Source organism: Eulemur rufifrons, chromosome 7 (assembly GCF_041146395.1).
Source record: "Eulemur rufifrons isolate Redbay chromosome 7, OSU_ERuf_1, whole genome shotgun sequence".
NCBI classification, from domain to species: Eukaryota; Metazoa; Chordata; class Mammalia; order Primates; family Lemuridae; genus Eulemur; species Eulemur rufifrons.
Window position 1 is genome coordinate 4,862,065 of NC_090989.1, and position 17,694 is coordinate 4,879,758.

The 17,694-nt window shown below is 44.1% G+C and overlaps 1 protein-coding gene across 1 annotated transcript in view; it reads left to right on the plus strand.

The window, feature by feature from the left end:
• Positions 1 to 17,694, plus strand: part of DSCAM (DS cell adhesion molecule) — a 740,578-nt gene that overhangs the window by 2,610 nt on the left and 720,274 nt on the right. The window lies entirely within an intron of this gene.

The following is a 17,694-nucleotide window of genomic DNA, read 5'->3' on the forward strand; positions in this document are numbered from 1 at the left end:
ACTCAGTCAGACCCAGTTAGTAAGTGTGACTGCACCTTAGGTTACCTGTCACACGTAAATATGAACTTACATGTATGAATGGCTTCCTCTCATATGGGAACGAGAGGAAATTGTCATCATTTGACATTGCCTGGGAGTAGCTACAGCTTAAATTCCCATTTCAAATTTTGGAACACACATCTGCATACAGTGTATAACCTGCTGACAGTTTAGATTAAACCATTAAGCAGAATTCCCTACGGAGGGGGGAGAGGGAGACAGAGAGAGAGAGAGAGAGAGAGAGAAAGAGGAGAAGGGAAGAGAGGAGAAGGGAAGAGAGGAGAAGAGAGAAAATCTGGCCCTTGTGAGAAAATACCAGAAGCAAAGGGAGGCTCTAAGATTTTCCTGGAAGATACACAGGGAAGCTCTGGCTGCATAGCAGTGCATTTTCTTTGCCTACCTAGATATTGCTTAAAGGATCAACATACCAACAGGCCAGAAAAAAAAAAAAAAGCATAAATGTCAAATTTTTTAAAAATGATGACTAAGATAAAGGTAGAGTTGAAAGAAGGATCTCCCCAAATTAACATTCGAATGGCACTTTGCTCTCTGATATAACCTAAAGCAAAGTGTTTGAAACTTTCATTTTGAGATTTCCTAGCAGGAAAGAATTGCAACAAGTTCTGACAAGGCTCGCATCTTTCCCTTTCCCAGAGGGCACTGTACCTGGCCTGCATCCTCCTGGGAATTTCCCCTGGGGGGAAAGACCTGCTTTAGGGAACATGTGGAGATGTGTCACAGAAGGCAGCCCTTTCTGCTGTTCTGCCCATGTGCCCTCATAAGAAACACACAAATGCTCATAGATGTGTTCCTAAGCCACAAAGCCCTGACAGCCTGTCTTGCCTGTCAGGCCGTACATCTCTGGACTCCTCAGAAAGGCCTGGGTTAGAGGATGAAACAAAATTTCTACCCTGTTGGGAAGTGTGTGTTTCAGGATGACGAAAGAGGTTGTGCTTCTGGTTGTCAGTCAACCAATATCTATTAACAGTTTAAGTTATGTATGACAAAAATATTGTGGACAAATTTATGATAACCTTTCCCTGATACAGAGATGCTATATATGTGTTTGGGTTTTTTTTTAAATCAGTATTTTATAACTAAAATAAACAATCACAGAAAAATCATATAAAGCCTCAAATATTCTTCTCCAATATGGAAAATATATGCAACAAACATGTAGACATACATGTATTGAGTTGTGTGAGTGTTATCTTCTGTTCAAGACTTGTAAAATCAATTGCTAATTACCATCATTGTTACTGTAATGAATATAGGTAGAATACACACTATAAAGCATAACCAGTACACGAAAATGAGTATTTTACATTGCTGTATTATGTGTTCTGATCTTTTCTGCCAGGAAGCTGTGGAACTATCTTATATAAAAATGGCCCTCTCTTTATATGATCAAGTGTTTTTTTTTTTTTTGTTTTGTTTTTAAAGCTTGACTGTAGAGCTTTGGGATCTTTCATTTTTGGGGGCAACCAGCTTTAAGGAGTTTTTTAAGGAATGATGTTCAATACATATTGTGAAAAGGATCATAAAATCTATAGTCATGTCAAAATAAAATAAGAGTCCAGTTAGGAATGCTGCCTGTTCATGAGATCATATTTCAAAAATGTGAAAGTAAATGGTTCCTACCTATCTGAATGAGACTTAAAAAAATGGAGAAGTATTTTTTTAAATCAACAACTGTCATATTTTGGTCTACCTTAATTTTGAAAAATTTCTGAATGTGTATTAAAAGATTTATGAATTCTAATACCTAAACTGATTACTGCTAGGCCTCAACCACCAAAATGCCTGACATGATAAAAAAGATTTTTTTCGTTTGGAAAAGATTATGTAGCTTAATATTTGGGGTGCTGATAAAATAAGCCTATAATATATCTGCATTTTAACAGTGGACAGGAGCATTTATTTCTTAATAAAAATGTGGTTACTGGACAGGCTGCAGACAGTATTTTGGGCAAAAAAACCCCAGAAGTCTGAGACCAGTCCCTTCATGGGTTAAACGCTTGCATGAATGACCTCACCTGATAAGGTGCAGTACTTATGTGTTAAAGCAGTCAACTTGTTCTGCAATGTTCTGGAAATACACAAGAGCTTCTGTTACAGTGCAAGGAACTGGGGTACACATATGTGCAGACACTCGCCCACACACGTCCCTCAACACGTCCCTTCTCAGCTCACGCATCCTACTGCATTGTGTTTCATCACAATTTCTCTTGGTTTTAACCCCAAAGGGAACATCCTAGTTACAAGCATAGATGGGCCTTCAGTTAAGCAGAATGGTGAAGAATCGGCAGAGGTATTACACATATTTTTGCTAGTATTCTAGCATCTCTGTTTTTATACACACACATCCTTGACATGGTCTTTTCCTGCGCTGTGGGATTTTGAGCTTTACTGCGTCCAATTTCAGGGGGCCCAAGCATGGTGGAGATTACAGAGGGTGGGGTGATGGGAGTGAGAATGTGCTTATCAAAGCGAAGGTGGAATGCAGCACCTTTGGGCACCAGGGTTCCCTTGATAGGGAATTACAAAGCACACACCTGATATTTTATTTAAATGCAGAAGCAGAGCTTTGTGAGTACAAATGCACCTTGAGGGCTTTGCAGGTGATTTTTATTTAATTCACATAAATGTAATGTATGTAAGAAAAAATGTTATTAGGTGAATGATTTCAGGGCTTCTCTCCCTCCCACATCTTTATTAAGCAGATTAAAATTCTACCCCAGATTTTCAGGTTTCATCTACAATTCCTAGGCCTTTTAACTCAAGCTGCATGCCCCTACAAGATGCCCTCTGTAGGAAAACAAAATGCCATGCAGACCTTTAATAAATGCCAGCTGATCCTTCTCCACTTTGTGACTCTCTCCTCTGCCTCACCACTGTGACCAGGGTTTGCCGCCTTGGGGAATCCGTGGGTCACGGGGCAGAACCAGTGCAATACTGCATTCTGGTAGGGGGACTAATTTTGACTTAAAATAATTGCCAATTTAAATCTCTAATTCCTGGACCTCCATGTAGCTGGCAGAGTATTTTTATCTTTGATGTGTCTGCGCTGAGGTGCACTGAGTGTTTTAAAAAGAGATTCAATTCCATGCGTGTTGAAACTCGATGTAAAGTGGGGGAGGAGGAGGTCATTTTATAAAGAAAAACCTGTGATCACTGTATGAGATTGGAATTTAGGTTTGAAAAATAAAATGATGGATTTCTCAGGTGGATCCATGTACAAAATGTATGGCATCCAGATTTCGTAAAATTAGCTGAATTCTACGGATGAAATTATGAATGTGGCTCATACATAATTAATAGTAGTGAAAAAGGATACGTTTTGAATTAGGCAGAGCGTTCAGTAGCATTTTCAGAAACGAGCATTCCCCTGTCCTCGGTTTTCGTGCGCGTCCGACCCACCTCGCCGCAGCGGCGGAGACCCTGGGGTGTGCCCACGCACACGAGCGCGTCTGGGCATTTTCTGGGCCGCTGCGCGGAAGTGCATGCTGGGCCTTGGCTACCGCACTGTCAGGCTGGGAGCGAGTGAGGTGCTGCTACCTGCATGTCGGTTGTGTCCCCGCCGTAGGACACTAGTGGGCGGCAAACCTCACAAGACTCGCGTAGCCAGCCCGCAGCAGAGCCAGAGAGGCGGCCGCCTCCAGCAAGGACTGCTCCGCGCAGTGGCAGGGGTTTTCCTCGGGGCGCCTCCCCGGGAACTCTCGGGTGCTCTGCGCCCGCACTCCGGGGGCTGGAGTTTGGCTAACAGGAGCAATGCCCAGGCGACGGCAGGTCAGGCAGGGTCCCGTAGCCTTTGTTTTCAATTGTACAGCGGAGGGCCATGCATGTTCACAGCAGTATCTGGAAACCTAGAAGGGGCCCAGAAAGGGAAAAGAGGTGATGCAGGGGACCGGTGGGTCCGCGGAGGGGTGCATTTGCATACCCGCTTCCGAACTGGAGAGGGAGCCCGGCGTGGCGCGCGCGCGTCTGGAGGTGGCAGCTCCGGGAGCAGCTCCGCGCCTGATTGGCTGACCTTCCAATGTCATTCCAGGAGCCGCCGCTTCTCCTGCTGATGGTGACAGGGTGATGCTGACGTGCCCGCTCCTCCGCAGTCCATCAATCTCCCGCAGGCAAGGCTCCGGGAACCGGAGCCCCTTTCCCTCTCCCCTAGGCAAATCGGAAAGCACCTGTTCCTCTGGACTGGGGCATTAACTCTTTATGTTCCAAACAGCTGGGCGCAGACATTCTCATCTTATCTTTCGCCGCCCCTCCCCCCAGCTATATTTTTCTTCTTTAATGTTTTGAAAATGCAGGAAACTGCAAAGTTGCATTTCCCTTGCCAAATTTGTGGGTTGAGATAAGGCAGTGGGAAGATTGCAGCAACCCCACAGTTTATCCACTATGCTGTTCTGAATTCTGAGGGTGGAGCACACGGATGTTTTTTGCAGGTGACACAAGGTCCACCAAGGCGGCAGGAGAGAAGCCTCACTAAGCAGGTGCAGATACGGGATTTTGGTTCAGAGGCCAGATAGCTTCTGATCAGGATGTCCAGAAGGGCTGCATTCAGAGACCTGCTCCTGAAAATTAGATCCTTCCCTTATCCCTTTCCCTAAAACCTCAGCTTTCCCTTGATGGTGTCTGTGGCAGTCTGTGACTCTATGTTCATTTGGGGCCTATTTGACTAGTGACTGCCTCCATCACTAGAGAGTAATATCTATGTAGATGCATGCGATGCTGGAATGAGCATGTCCTTAGCACAGAGCAGAGCACATGGTATGGAGTATGTGGAAATATATGTTCCCTATTGAGTGAAAGAATGGATAAAGTGAGGGACAGAGCCTTCCTCCCCTCCTAAACTTACCCTCCTCCCTCCTATCTGCCTCTCTCTTCTGCCTCTCTCTTCCTAACTTCCCATCTTAGCCTTCCTTGTTGGGTTTGCTCTTCCAACCCCCAATCTCTAATTCTAATGTAGAAGCCATTTGTGAGAAACCTACCTAAGCGACCATGTGGATTCCTTTGCTCCGGCCACCTTGCTCTGACATACTGATTCCATGACTATAGAAGCGTTTATTTTCTAGAAATGCTTGTGGCTTGGGGCGTTTTCTTCTCTTTTCCAAATGGGAATCACATTTTGAATATGTGATGGGACTTCATCACGGTCACACAACAGTGATATAATTGCTTTAGGTGCTCTTCCTGACGTGGAGTGGGTCAAATGTCACAGACAATAATTTTTTCAATGTGCTGGACCCCTTGTTCTCAAGTGTGTGCTGCTAAGTGGTGTGATTTAAAATTCCTATACGATGTTTATTGCCCTGTCACATTCTGAAAGCCAGCCAGAAACATCAAACCGACATTTAGGTTTCCCCACCGGCTCCTGGGAATTCATTTCTTCATCAAAGAGCCACCCAGGACATCAAAACAAAGCTTAGTTTCTTAGGCCTTAATCGTATTTAAAAAGTCCCACCACTATTTTCTTAACACATCCCATGGATTTATGAGTTTCACGTCGTTATCTTTACTTCTTATTTTACAGCAGAATCTAATATAAAAGCTGGTACCTTCATCAAAGTAACATGAAAGGAATATGCTTTTATCATTGCTAAAATTTCAGCTTTTATTCAAAATAAGAATCAAATTTGATGTCTTGTGGCTTACAAATTTATGATCTTTTGATTTTTGGAGGTCTGTATTTGTTTTATATGACCAACAGTGATTTTTTAAAAAATCATCCAATTGGATTAATTTTTGGTCTTTAAGCCCCCTGCATTATATAAATAAATATCATGGTTTAACAGAGAGGGGATGAATGGGATTGAGAAGATATATGAGAAGATAAGAAGAAGGAAAGAGGCTACTACACAGAGTTAGAATGACAGGGATTAATGAATCTTGCCTGCATCCCTAGTTAAGTTATTTTTTTACTCAGAAGACAGTGAGTAAGATTTAAGAGGGAGCAAGCAGCCCTATTTATAGAAAGCCCTTTTTAAATGCAGTGGCAAAGACAGTCAAAGAAAGAATTGCAAATGCAAGAGATCACCTTCATACTAAATGCTAGCTTCCGCTAACTTCCTGGCACTCTACAGCATTTTGGAGGAGAAAAAAAGGCGTACCAACCCTTGACATATTGAGAAGTCTTTTTGGACTCTGCACAGAATATTCTAGAAATCCTCTCAGTGCTTACGTCCACGTTAAGCTTGGGAAGATGGGAGTGGGGAGCCAATATATATGTATCTGGAAATGACTCGAGTGGGTCTGAACAGGGCGCTGGAGGTGAAGAGAGGACACTGAATTTGCAGAGTGAGAGAAATGTTTCTTCTGCAATAAGCTTTGCCTTTCTTGAAGAAGTTCAACAGGAGAATAGTAGGAGGGCAAAATGCACATGCACGTTTAGAGTGGTGCAGTTACTGAGAGGAGGGTTCAGATTTAAGATCTTGTAATTATCACAGGCCCCTCCATGTTAACCTTATATTAAATTCTGTAGTTTTAAATTGCAATATATGCACTTCCAATTGGTCAGTGTGGAAGGGGCAGGTGATACCACCCCAGGCTGCTTGACTGACATAAATGTTACTGGACAAGGGAAAAAGAACACACTTGCTCTTAGAAATGCAATCGTCGTGTTTTAGATTGCATATATAAGTGAAATCCTGGGTATTTTTCTGGTATTGTCTGGCTTATTTACCTTAGCATAATGTCTTCCAGCTTCCTTAAATAAATACAATTTTCAAAATTAAAAAAAAAGAAATCAGTCTTCCCTCCTAGGACTGTATGTGTTCCTTATAACATTCTGGTTTTACTAGTTAGGAGGGGCCTTATTTTCTATTAACAGTGGAATCATTGAATTTGTATGCAAATAGGGCTGGTTTTATCTGGACAAAAGTCATATCCTGACCTGCCCCAGAATATGATGCTATGTAACACATTTGCCTTTTATTATATGAAGAACCATCTATAAAATGGATTGTTTTGTAGCCAGTCTCCCCAGACTATGGAATGGGTATATTGATAAAGTGGTGGAAAAATGTTTGAACTATTTAATTACTGATTTTGATTCACGTGAGACTTGACTTTTTAAATATTAAAATGAAGAAACAGGAAACAGTTTTAAGCCTGTTTTCCACAGAATTTAAACAATTTTTCCCACTGTGAATAATACAGTGAAAGTTTACAGTTCTTTCTAGATACCTGAACTCTCTCATAATTGGATGCTTCTGCAAAACCATAGTATGGCAATACCACTCCCAGTGATGACTTTGATGACCTCAGGGTCCCAAAGTGCCTTCTGTATCTTCATGGGGTCACGGTGATGACCAGGTTTAAGTCAATGTTAGAAGCAGTGTGCGTGGGCCACAGGGGAAGGGATGCTGCTGTGGGGTGGCCTAGGCCACACACTGGAGAGTGGACAGCTATGCCTTTTGCAATGTCTGGTTACAGTGCAGACTCTCATAAATGATTCTTCTTCCTGGTATGGAGTAGAGTATTGGTTCTTCTCAGGGGCATGAACTGCAGGCCGATGGGAAAGTTTCTATGCTTTTATCATAAGACAAGAGCAAGTATGACGATAATTAGAACCACTGCAATTGTATGTGCACTTTAATTTTGTTCCTTTTTTCCTCTGTATAAAGGACTGAGCTATATTGTGGAAACTTTTTACTTTAAGTAAACATACTTTCTCTCATGAGAGAAAGTCAAGATTCATTTCTCCTTTCCACAGTAGCCCCACTGTGGAGTGATTTGATCTTGGGTTCCCACAGGAACGCAGAAAACCCCAAGTCCCAGGCTGCTTAATTACAGTGTTTATTTCTGTAGAATATTTATCAGCTGTGGAGCATTTTTAATAACTGATGTGTAGCTTCCAGGGTAGAAATAACAATGCTTTGTAATAGTACTTGTGAGACTTCAGGAAGGAGCAGAAGACATCCAGCAACGACAACAACTGGCTCTACCAGCAAAACGGGCCATTTGACACCGTGGAGAAGGCACCGCAGCTACTTTATCACTCCTGCTGGAGCTCGTCAATGCCAGTGCCTGGAAAGGGCTGTCATTTGTCTGTTTTGTTGGCTAGGGAAAAGAAAATGCATAAGAAATGTGAAATGCTCTCTCAGAGACAGGATTCTCCTTTCACAAGTTATTTAAGTTGGCAACCCGAGTTACCAGCCTCTGCCTCGTACCCTGCCTGGCATGGCAGCAGAAAGTGGGCAGAATGGTTAATTACCAGATGTGTGTGTGTGCGTATTATCATGCGCCAAAATCAATGCCTATTAAATCTTTGGTGGCTACTGTTTTAACATAGCTTGACTGGATATTTATATAGAAATCTGGGTAGGAAAATTTTGACCTAGAGGTGATCTAGGGACTGGTTTTGAGTAATTAATTTTGATCAGTGGTTGGTTCATCTGTGTTTTGTAGGAAACTCATATCACCAGCACAACACCCCCCACCCTCCACTCCCACCTCCCCTATTATTCACAGGCACAAGGGCCCCCACGTTCTCCCCCACACCTCGATCCCCCCATCGCTGAGTTAGAACATGCTGTGACCTTCTGTAGGATCAGACACTCAGAGGCCATGGAAGCAAATGTTTGTGGGAAGACCAAGAATACGGAGGAAGAGGCTGTGTCACACACCCGCTGTGCCCCCATGTCGGAATAAGAGCAGTGTGAGTGGGGGAGGAAGACCACAGTCTGTTGACACCTGGAGCTGGATATTATCTAATGTCCCTCAATCTGGGCCTTCCCACGCAAAAATCAGGGACGCTGGTTCTCTGCACCCAGGTGCGCTGAGTCAGGGAGGAGGGAGGAAAATATATGTATTTCTCCTCCCGAGCTTCCCGCTGGGGATGCTGATGCCAGTGCCCCGGGGAATGAGCTGTGGTTTGAAAGGCTCCCCGAGTGTCTCTAATTCTATGTGCCTTTGTCATTCCCCCTCTGCCACCTTCTCTGGGGTCCCCCGAGTTATAGTTTACATAGTTTGGCAAGCAGATTCCAAGCTCTGGCCACCAGAGTCCAATTCTGGACCCCTGGGTATGCATGGCTAGGAGCCTGCATTATGAACACATACCTTTGGATATTCGGATCCACATGACCTGTCATCCGCATTTGCAAAAACACGCGCTTGGACAGAGGCTGCCCAGTCTTAGATGGAGGCACAGGAGTGGACGCTACCTGGAAAGTGGATGCAATGGAGTTTCAAGTACATCTCCAGGCACGATTGAGGAACTCTGTGTTGGGTAATGATTACTGGGGGGGGGGGTGTACACATGCAGGGTTGGGGCTTCACTGACTGCCGTAGGATTTAGGCAGATTTGGGACAGTTGGTGCTGGGAGTTGGTAACAGGAAAACTCTTAGTAGAGGGAGGTGCGATCCGGCTGGGGCACTGCCAGTGTGGGTGCTGGTAGCTTGAGAATCACCTGTGTATATTATTAATAGTATATATCTATATGTCCATGCCATTTTTTCTTCTTGTTTCAGTATATTTGATACCAGGTTTATTGATAGCATGATAGACCGGAGCACATGCTATCAATAAACGTGGTATCACTGGACTTGATTGTATTATATTTCTTGCACTGACCCCTTCTTCACTAGCAGTTGGGATCCTCACAGAGAAGCCCTTGGAAACCTAAACCTAACTGCATCCTCCAAGCAAGAGATCCACAGTGGGAAACCGTTTGGATTACTCTATTGGACAAGCTTACAGGATGAGCGAGGATGGGGTGAGATAGGACAGGAGAATGGATCTATTTGCAGCAGGAGGTTTTGCTTTGATGCCACCCTGGTGACGCTGCACATGCCTTCCTCCAAATATCAGTGCACAAGCTCATTCCAGAGCCACATCTAAAGGACTTTGGGGTCATTCGTTCTGTTGAATTTTCTTGGCCTCTGCTTCTTTCTATTGGGTAAATGATCACTAGTTGACTGTATTTATCGTGCAAAGTATGTGTCATTATGCTAAGTTGTCAGAAAAAGGGGAAATGGCATATGAGGGCATATTTGCATTTTAGACCTTGTTACATATATGATAAAATTGAGGGCAGTTATTGGTGGCAGAATAATCCTTTCAAAACACTGTGTCCTTGATTTTTGAACTAAAATAGACTGGAATATGTGCTGGAGAGAGGCCTAAATTCAGAGCCTTAAAAATATCTTCTGGTGTCCTGAGATCTTATTTTAGGTAATATTAAAAATAACTTTCCCTCCTAGGCATCTTAAACAAGTTTGATGTTATAATCCTTTGGCGATTTTATTGTGATTCACTATAGAAATTATCTTTCAGAGTGGCTGTTTTGAATTTTAGCTTTAGAAAAAAAACGGTATAAAAGCCATTGTAGGCTGAAGAAATTCAATTTCTGCTTACTCATCACTGTAGGAATTAGGGTAGACTGTCTGCTTCTTTGCAGTAATAGGTTCCTGCACCTATGTTCCTTTAAAAAAAGGCTGGGGGTTGGGGGCTTATGTTAAGAAGTCACAAGCTCTGCCTGCCAAGGGAGTTTGTAGAAGAAGATCCCAGTTTAAAATAGCTCACAATTCCTCTCTGATTTGGAGTTTTCACAACCTACATGGTGCAGAACAGACTGTTCTCTTTTAAATTTTGTAGTAGAGTAGGTCAATCTTTTCTCATCTCTCCCCCATGGAAAGGGCATAAATATTTCCATCATTAGATTTAATAACCTGTGTTAGACTCATGAGTAATTATAAATGGTGAAACACTTTCTTTATAAAAGATAAAAGTGAGAGACTGTGTGACTCAGATTTATTATTGGAGCAAATCACTTTAACCCATAGAAAATATTATCTACTGCAATAAGTGTTGAGTGTTTTTCCCTGGAGTTTCTAACATCTCTCCACAAGAATGAATATTATCAGATCCAGCCTCACTAGTGGCCAAGGCAGGTTCAGGTGGTGCAATGAATCTATTATAAGGGGGTTGCATTTGCTGCATTTGCAAGAGATGGGGGAGCTATCTGCATTTTGTCTCTCTTCATCATTTTCACCTTTCCCTCTCCTTCCTTAGAAACCAGGAGCAAATATCAGAGCTTGCGTGCACTCAATGAGAGTGCAAGAAGAGAGCTATATTTCCCTGGGGTCTGGAGGCCTTTGCTGGCTCTGTTTATTTTCAAAGCCACTGGTGGTTTGCGTGCATGTGGGTAGGTAGAAGGTGTTGGTATCATCTCTTATCTGCTCAGAGCAAGCTGAAGTCTGTAAGCAAAAGCAAGGTATGGTGTTCTTTCTGCCTATGAGTGTCCCTGTTCAGAGGTGCCCCTGGAAGGCTGGTGTGCCTCACTAAAGATCTTTGAATGGGGGGAGGCTGGTATTTAATTTATTATTATTTTTTTGAAGTGCATAGGCATAAACATTATGGATTATTGTAAAGCTCTAAACAGAGCCATGAGATATAAAGGAAACTCCATGGGACCAGGCAAATGTTGTTTTAGGCTCATTATTTTTGGCAGGTGGGAATAAAAGAGACTCCTCCCATTTTCAAGACTTGATTACTTTTAAATGAAGTGTGCTCCTGACCAGTTGCATTCTTCAGTTAAATCAGTGGTTCTCACCTGAGGGCAGCTTTGCACCCAAGGGGACATTGGTCGGTCTGGAGACATTTTTGGTGGCCGACTCTGAATAGGAGGTTGCTGCTGGCACGTGGAGGGAGAGCACCCGGATGCCACTCTGTTTCTTAACGCTGATGCACAGGACGGCTCCCCGAGACAGAATTATCCAGTTCAAAATGTCAATTGTGCCAAGGTTGAGAACCCTGACTTAAATAGTTGATAGCCTGGTTGCTGCAGTATAAGATCAGTTTTGTGCTTTTCCTGTGGATTTTCCAGTGGTCCTGGAGGGAGGGCAGGAAGGAACACGTTCTGAATCTCAGACGCAATTCTTTTGGCTGCTAAAATCATAGCTGACAATGCTTGTCATTGATTAACCTTTATTTGCTATTTTCTTCTTTTTTTTTTTATGAATAAAGAGAAGCCGAACCTGTGTTCCCTCTGTGGTCACATTAAGAACACGGATGCTCGATGTGTGCTTGGGTTCCTCCACCCATCTCCCCCTCAAGCGATTATGCTAATTTGTATTTGATCAGATGATTAAATTGTGATTTGATTAATCCTGTGTGCTAACCTCTCCGCACGCATTTCCTCTTGCCTGGTTGCCTTGTGCCTGAAGCACCCTATTCTGCAGGCTGACGGAGGCCTGCTTTTTCCGTAGATGTGGATTTCTGTGTTCAAAGCACTGCAGATTCTCTTTGTTGCCTGGCAAAAGGGAGAGGGGATATTTCTGTGACCTGTTCTCTCTGGCAGAGGGTGGACAGGAGAGGCCTCTGGGAAATATGGAAAGCTAGTTAGAAAGCACTAACGATTTGAAGACATCAGACGTGGAGAAATGGTTTGAGAGGAGCGAGCGTTTGTGTGCAGAGAAAGCTATAATGGCTCCAGAGTCCCTGGGCCTTTTTCTCTGGGAGACTCCTCTCACTTCTGAGTGTCACCTGAGTGTGAGCCTCTTGTGTATGTGGTGGCCCTAGGAGGGATGTTCTCTGTGTTGATTTCATGTTTGTGCTTCCTTAAAAAAAATATTCCATCATTTTGTTTTGTTTTTTTAATGCCACAGCTTAAGTTTGCTTTTGTATGCGGAGTACTTTAGTCTCGGTGATTTTGAGGTTTGTTAAGTTAAAATTCTTCTGAAATGCTTTCTAATATGAGAAAATTGGGAATGCACAGGAAAGAACTTGAGTGGAAAATATTGACAGTGGCGTTGGTATTGATGGGTTTCTACTCCAAGATAAGAGGTCACCACGGCATCATTGTGTGGTTAGATGAGCTTAGCAGTGAGGGGATTTTTCTCTGCACCCCTTTACATGAGTATAATGGGGGAGTCTGGTTACCAGAAATATGAGTATTTACAGTATGCATAGTATTTTTCCTATCAAACTGTGTATGTGTTTTGATCTGGATGGCATTTCTATTTTCTTTCGTTTAAGAGTGGGCCACACGATGACACTATACATGGCTGGTCCTGCCACCCTCATCCAAAGGACAGCTCGGCCACAAGAACGAATGGTAACAGAGGGAGTAAATCTCTGCAGAGGTTTTCACACCCCGCCCCCACTAGCGTGCACTCTCATTTGTAGAAATTTAAATCTCATGGTTTTCTTTGAAGAAATAAATATTATGTGTGATTCTTCCCTCAAAAAAGAGTGAGGGTAAAAGGAAACTCACGTTTATGGAGCATCTGAAAAGTGGGGACACTTGGGTCACTGTAGGATTTACACTAGTTAGCTGCAGCAGTGATGATGACGGTGACGACAGCCGGTGTTTGTGATTTATTACAAGCTGTGAGGAGCCACTTTGAGTGTTTTGTGTATAGGACTTCCCGCCATACTCAAAGCTGGGAGGTAGGTGTTATTATCACCATTGTAGGGAAGGTGGCATTAAACATGTGCTCGTGGTCCCACAGTTGTTCAATGGAGGCCTAAGCCTCTATGTATCCAAACGGATCAGTATTTTTCATCTCTGTTTTATAGACTATGAAACCAGGGTTTGGAGATGTTGAGTATCAGCCTCTGTTTGGAAAATAGCACTTGGAGCCCAAGGCATCTGGTGTCACAGGCTTTAAATCTTCCCCAAATCTTCAAAATAAAGCCCAATTTATTCATTTGAAGTTTTTAAACTGAAAATGATTATGTTAAATTTGCTTTAAAGCTGAGCAATAAAGAGTCGTTTTGGGCAAGTGCAATATCGACTTATAAAAATCAGCGTCCAAGAACAGAAAATTCATTTACTTTGCCTCCTTAACTTGTTCATTTACTTGAGTTAAGTCAGGTAAGAGACAGATTAATTAACTTTCATCCGCTATCGTGGTGGGACTATTTCCTGACATTGTGTTCTGTTGGTAAAGAGTAAAATTGGAGTCCGGATGACAATTACATTATGTTTATATTACAGGATGGGCTCTTTCCCCAACTCTCAGATTTGCATTACATTGTATATCTGCCTTTAAATACATTATATTTCATTTGTGCTGAGGTGACCATCAATTTTATCACTGCCAAAATACTAGAGTCAAAATATTTTCTGAAATTGCTAATTGGAGACTGAAATTGGATGTGAGTTTTGTATCACTTGGGGCTCTTCAGTAAAAAGACAGAAGTCAGTTTTGCTAATACAAGCCCGAGTCTCAATGAAGCTGAATTATTTTACTGAATTATCCACGGGATATGTGTCTTGAAGAGTTTAGAAAATACTACCTAGACATTCTCAATTACTGAGCTGGACTGAAAGTGCTTGTACTATAATTAAGAATGATACATGCCTGGTGTGCATGCTTGGTGTGCCTGTGTGCCACGCCATGGCGATATTCTTGTTGTTCTCTGACATTTCGGTAACTACTTCTACATGACGTTATTTCTTCTGAGAAAGGGATTTTGCCCTCTGTGGAGTGTGTCCATTTGTCCAGTTGTGATGAAAATAGCCCAGCTCTGTCAGTGCTCCGAGCTTGAAAGGCCCGGACTTCCCTTGGCTGGTGGCTGCCAGGTGGTGGAGCCTGTTGTCTGGGTGGCCTCTCTGCACTGTGCACACGCGTGGTGTTGCTCAGTACCTCGTACACACATGGTGCAGTCGTGGCCCGGGTCCCCGGGTGGATCTTGTCATGAAGATTGAGTTCGTGCCAGCCATCGCACAAACCTTGGTGGTGATCCCATAGAGGGTTCGACTGCAGAGAAATGTAAAGATATTTGGCGCTTCCTCTCTGCTTGCTAAGCAACCCGAGGTTTATAGCTGTGATCACATCTATAGAGTCACTTTGTTATGGAGTGTTGGAAGTACCTGCTTCTAATAATGGCCAATATTTATTGAGCTTTTCATATATGCCAGGAACAGTGCTAAGTGCTTTATTTTGTCATCCCGCTTAATCTCCACACAAGTCCTTGAGATCCTTATCAGTAGTATTCCCGTCTTACAGGTGGAGAAATTCAGGGCTTACAAAGGTGCAATGACTTCCCTAAAGTCACATACCCAGCCTGTGGTAGAGGCAGGGTTTGAACCTGGTCAGTCTAATTCCAGAACGCCTGCACTTGGCTTCCAGGCTATACTCAGTTAATGAGCTCCTGCTAGTCCAGCTGCTTCCTGGGCACACGTACTGTTTTAAGTGGCAGTGCCTCTCTGGGGCACTGGGAATGTAAGGTATGCTGGAGAGCTGGGGTGAGCCAGATAACAAACACTGCTCCCTTAAGTTTTCCTGAAGGAAGATGCTAGAAGACACGTGGCAATGTGGGAACAGTTTGGGAGTCTCAGGGTTGGTGTGTTTGTTTTGATCACAGCATTTCTAGAATCTCAGGTCATTCCTGAGATGGGATGCCTGGTCACCAAAACATTGCCTATTCCATGCACCTGAGCACCAGCTCACCTCCACTTCCCAGCATGGCAGCGTGTGTCCCCATCTTTTTGTTACCCATTTTTATGGTATTTAGACTAAAAATTAAACCCTGCAGATTTCAGTGGACAACACTAGATGACCAAAACCTGTAGTGATCTTGACATCCTGTCTGGCCCATCACCTGATGGCTGGCACTGTCACCTGCCTCACATCCACCCTGAATTGCCTTGACTACGAGACTTTAGATTGTAGGGCACACCGGCCTGTCTGCCCCTGCATCAGAGCTGCTGTGCTTGACTGGAGGCACACTACACACTCGGCCGCTCTGACCAGTCTCATTTTAAGTCTGACCACAAACCTCAAGCCGGCCCTTAGCTCTGCCCTCAGCCCCCCGTCACTGCCCTGTGGCTTCCTGCTTCTGTGGGAAGAATACTCACACCTCTTACCTCCCCACGCCACAAACTCCCCTTCCTTTTCCAGCCAGTGATCTCATTTCATTTACTGAGAGATCGAAAGAATCAAATGAACCTCTTGGAGTATCCCTTCCTCCAACTCTCTCTCTCTCTCTGTCTCTCTCTCTCAATTTTTCATGCTGTGAGCATCTACACCTGTTTTTATTGCCCCCTTGACCCCACTGGTGAGGGAGGGTGCGGCTATGGGGTGGTCGAACACCTGGCACTGGGCAGATGCAACTGGCAGCAGTAGTCGATCAGCTGCTCTCACAGCCCAGGGGAGGGGGAACATACAGACCACGTGGGGACGGAGTAAATGACCAGGGACTGTGGGAGGCGGGCTTTCTAGTGACAAGAGGGTGGGGTGCCCCCGTTGCTGAGGGAGGACGTGAGGGGCTTGTTTGGGTAGTTCCACAGGCTGGCGGGGGATTGAAGCCCCCTACTCACGGATGCAGGGGCTGCTTGGTCCTCATGATAGGCGGGTCCTTTGGCCGGGGGCCTCCATCCGGGGGAGCAGAGCAGTAGGATTGAACTAGCAATTCCCCTGCAGAGGCCCTTCCAGATTTTATCTGATTCAAGGAAATACTTACTATCAAGCCTTAGCTTCCGGCTTTACACTACCAGACCCTGTGACGGTGCAGGCCCTGACCTTGCTCCCGTAGAAGGCTGAGACCGCCATCCATGTCCAGAATGCCATCACCCCCATCCACTTAAGGACTTTCCCCTTGCATTTATTATCTCAGCCTCAATTTCCCCCTTTTTTGGGTAAGCATATTAACACATGGTTATCTCGAAGGACTGGTTTTTCCATTTCCCATCTGTCACAGATCGATGGGAGGTCCCACAGTACATGCCTGGTACGCAGTTGGTTCCACGTGCTTTTCACCACGTGGTTTCAACAGTATTCAACATTGTCCACACTCGCTGAGAATGGAGCCCACTGATCACACCCTTGAATGTTGCAGGGACCACAGTTTCTACGTTTGCCTCATTGCAGACGAGGAACAAGCAGCTGGTCTGTGCACACTTTGAGTGGAGCTGTCTTAACGCACTTTACGCCCTCCTCTTCCAGTCTCTCTTGAACACACCCGATCAGAGTCTTCCTCACTGCTCTGTTGAATCTACTTGTGTCAGTATCACCAATGACTTCCGTGTTTCTAGTTCTCATCTTGTTGGGCCTCTCAGCAGCTGTGACACAGCAGGTCACTCTTCCCCCGCCGATGCACCTTGGCGTGGGTCCTGGATGCCGAGATCCTTGGGTTCCCTGGTGCTTCACTGGCTTCTTGTCTTCAGCGTCTTTTGCTAACTTCTCCCCTCTGGTCAGACTCTAAATATTGCAACACAGAGGGCTCAGTTATCAGCCCTCTCCTCTCCTTTCCTCTCCTCTCCCTGCCCTCCGCGTGTCTGTCCTCTCTGTACTTGCTCTCTGCACGGTTCAATTTGGGCCGAGGTGTTAAATGCCATCTGTGTGCTGATGACTGCCACATTCAGGTCTCCATCCATGACTTCTTCTCTCAGCTCAAATTCAGACCCTCAAATCCAACTGGCTTCTCAGCATCTCCCCTTAGAAAACTTAAAGGCATCCCTAATATTAACCTATCTATTAAAACAGAACTCCTGGATTTTTCTCCCTATACCTGCTGCTATCTCATATTTTGTCATCCAAGTTGAGCGTCACTCTTCATTCACAGCTCAGGACAAAAACTTTGGAGTCGTCCTGAATTCCTCTCTGTCCTTCACATCATGTATGCAAACCATGAGCACGTTCTAAAAACTCTACTTTCAGAATCTATTTCTTCCACTTCTACTTCAATTCAGTCTGTACTTTTTT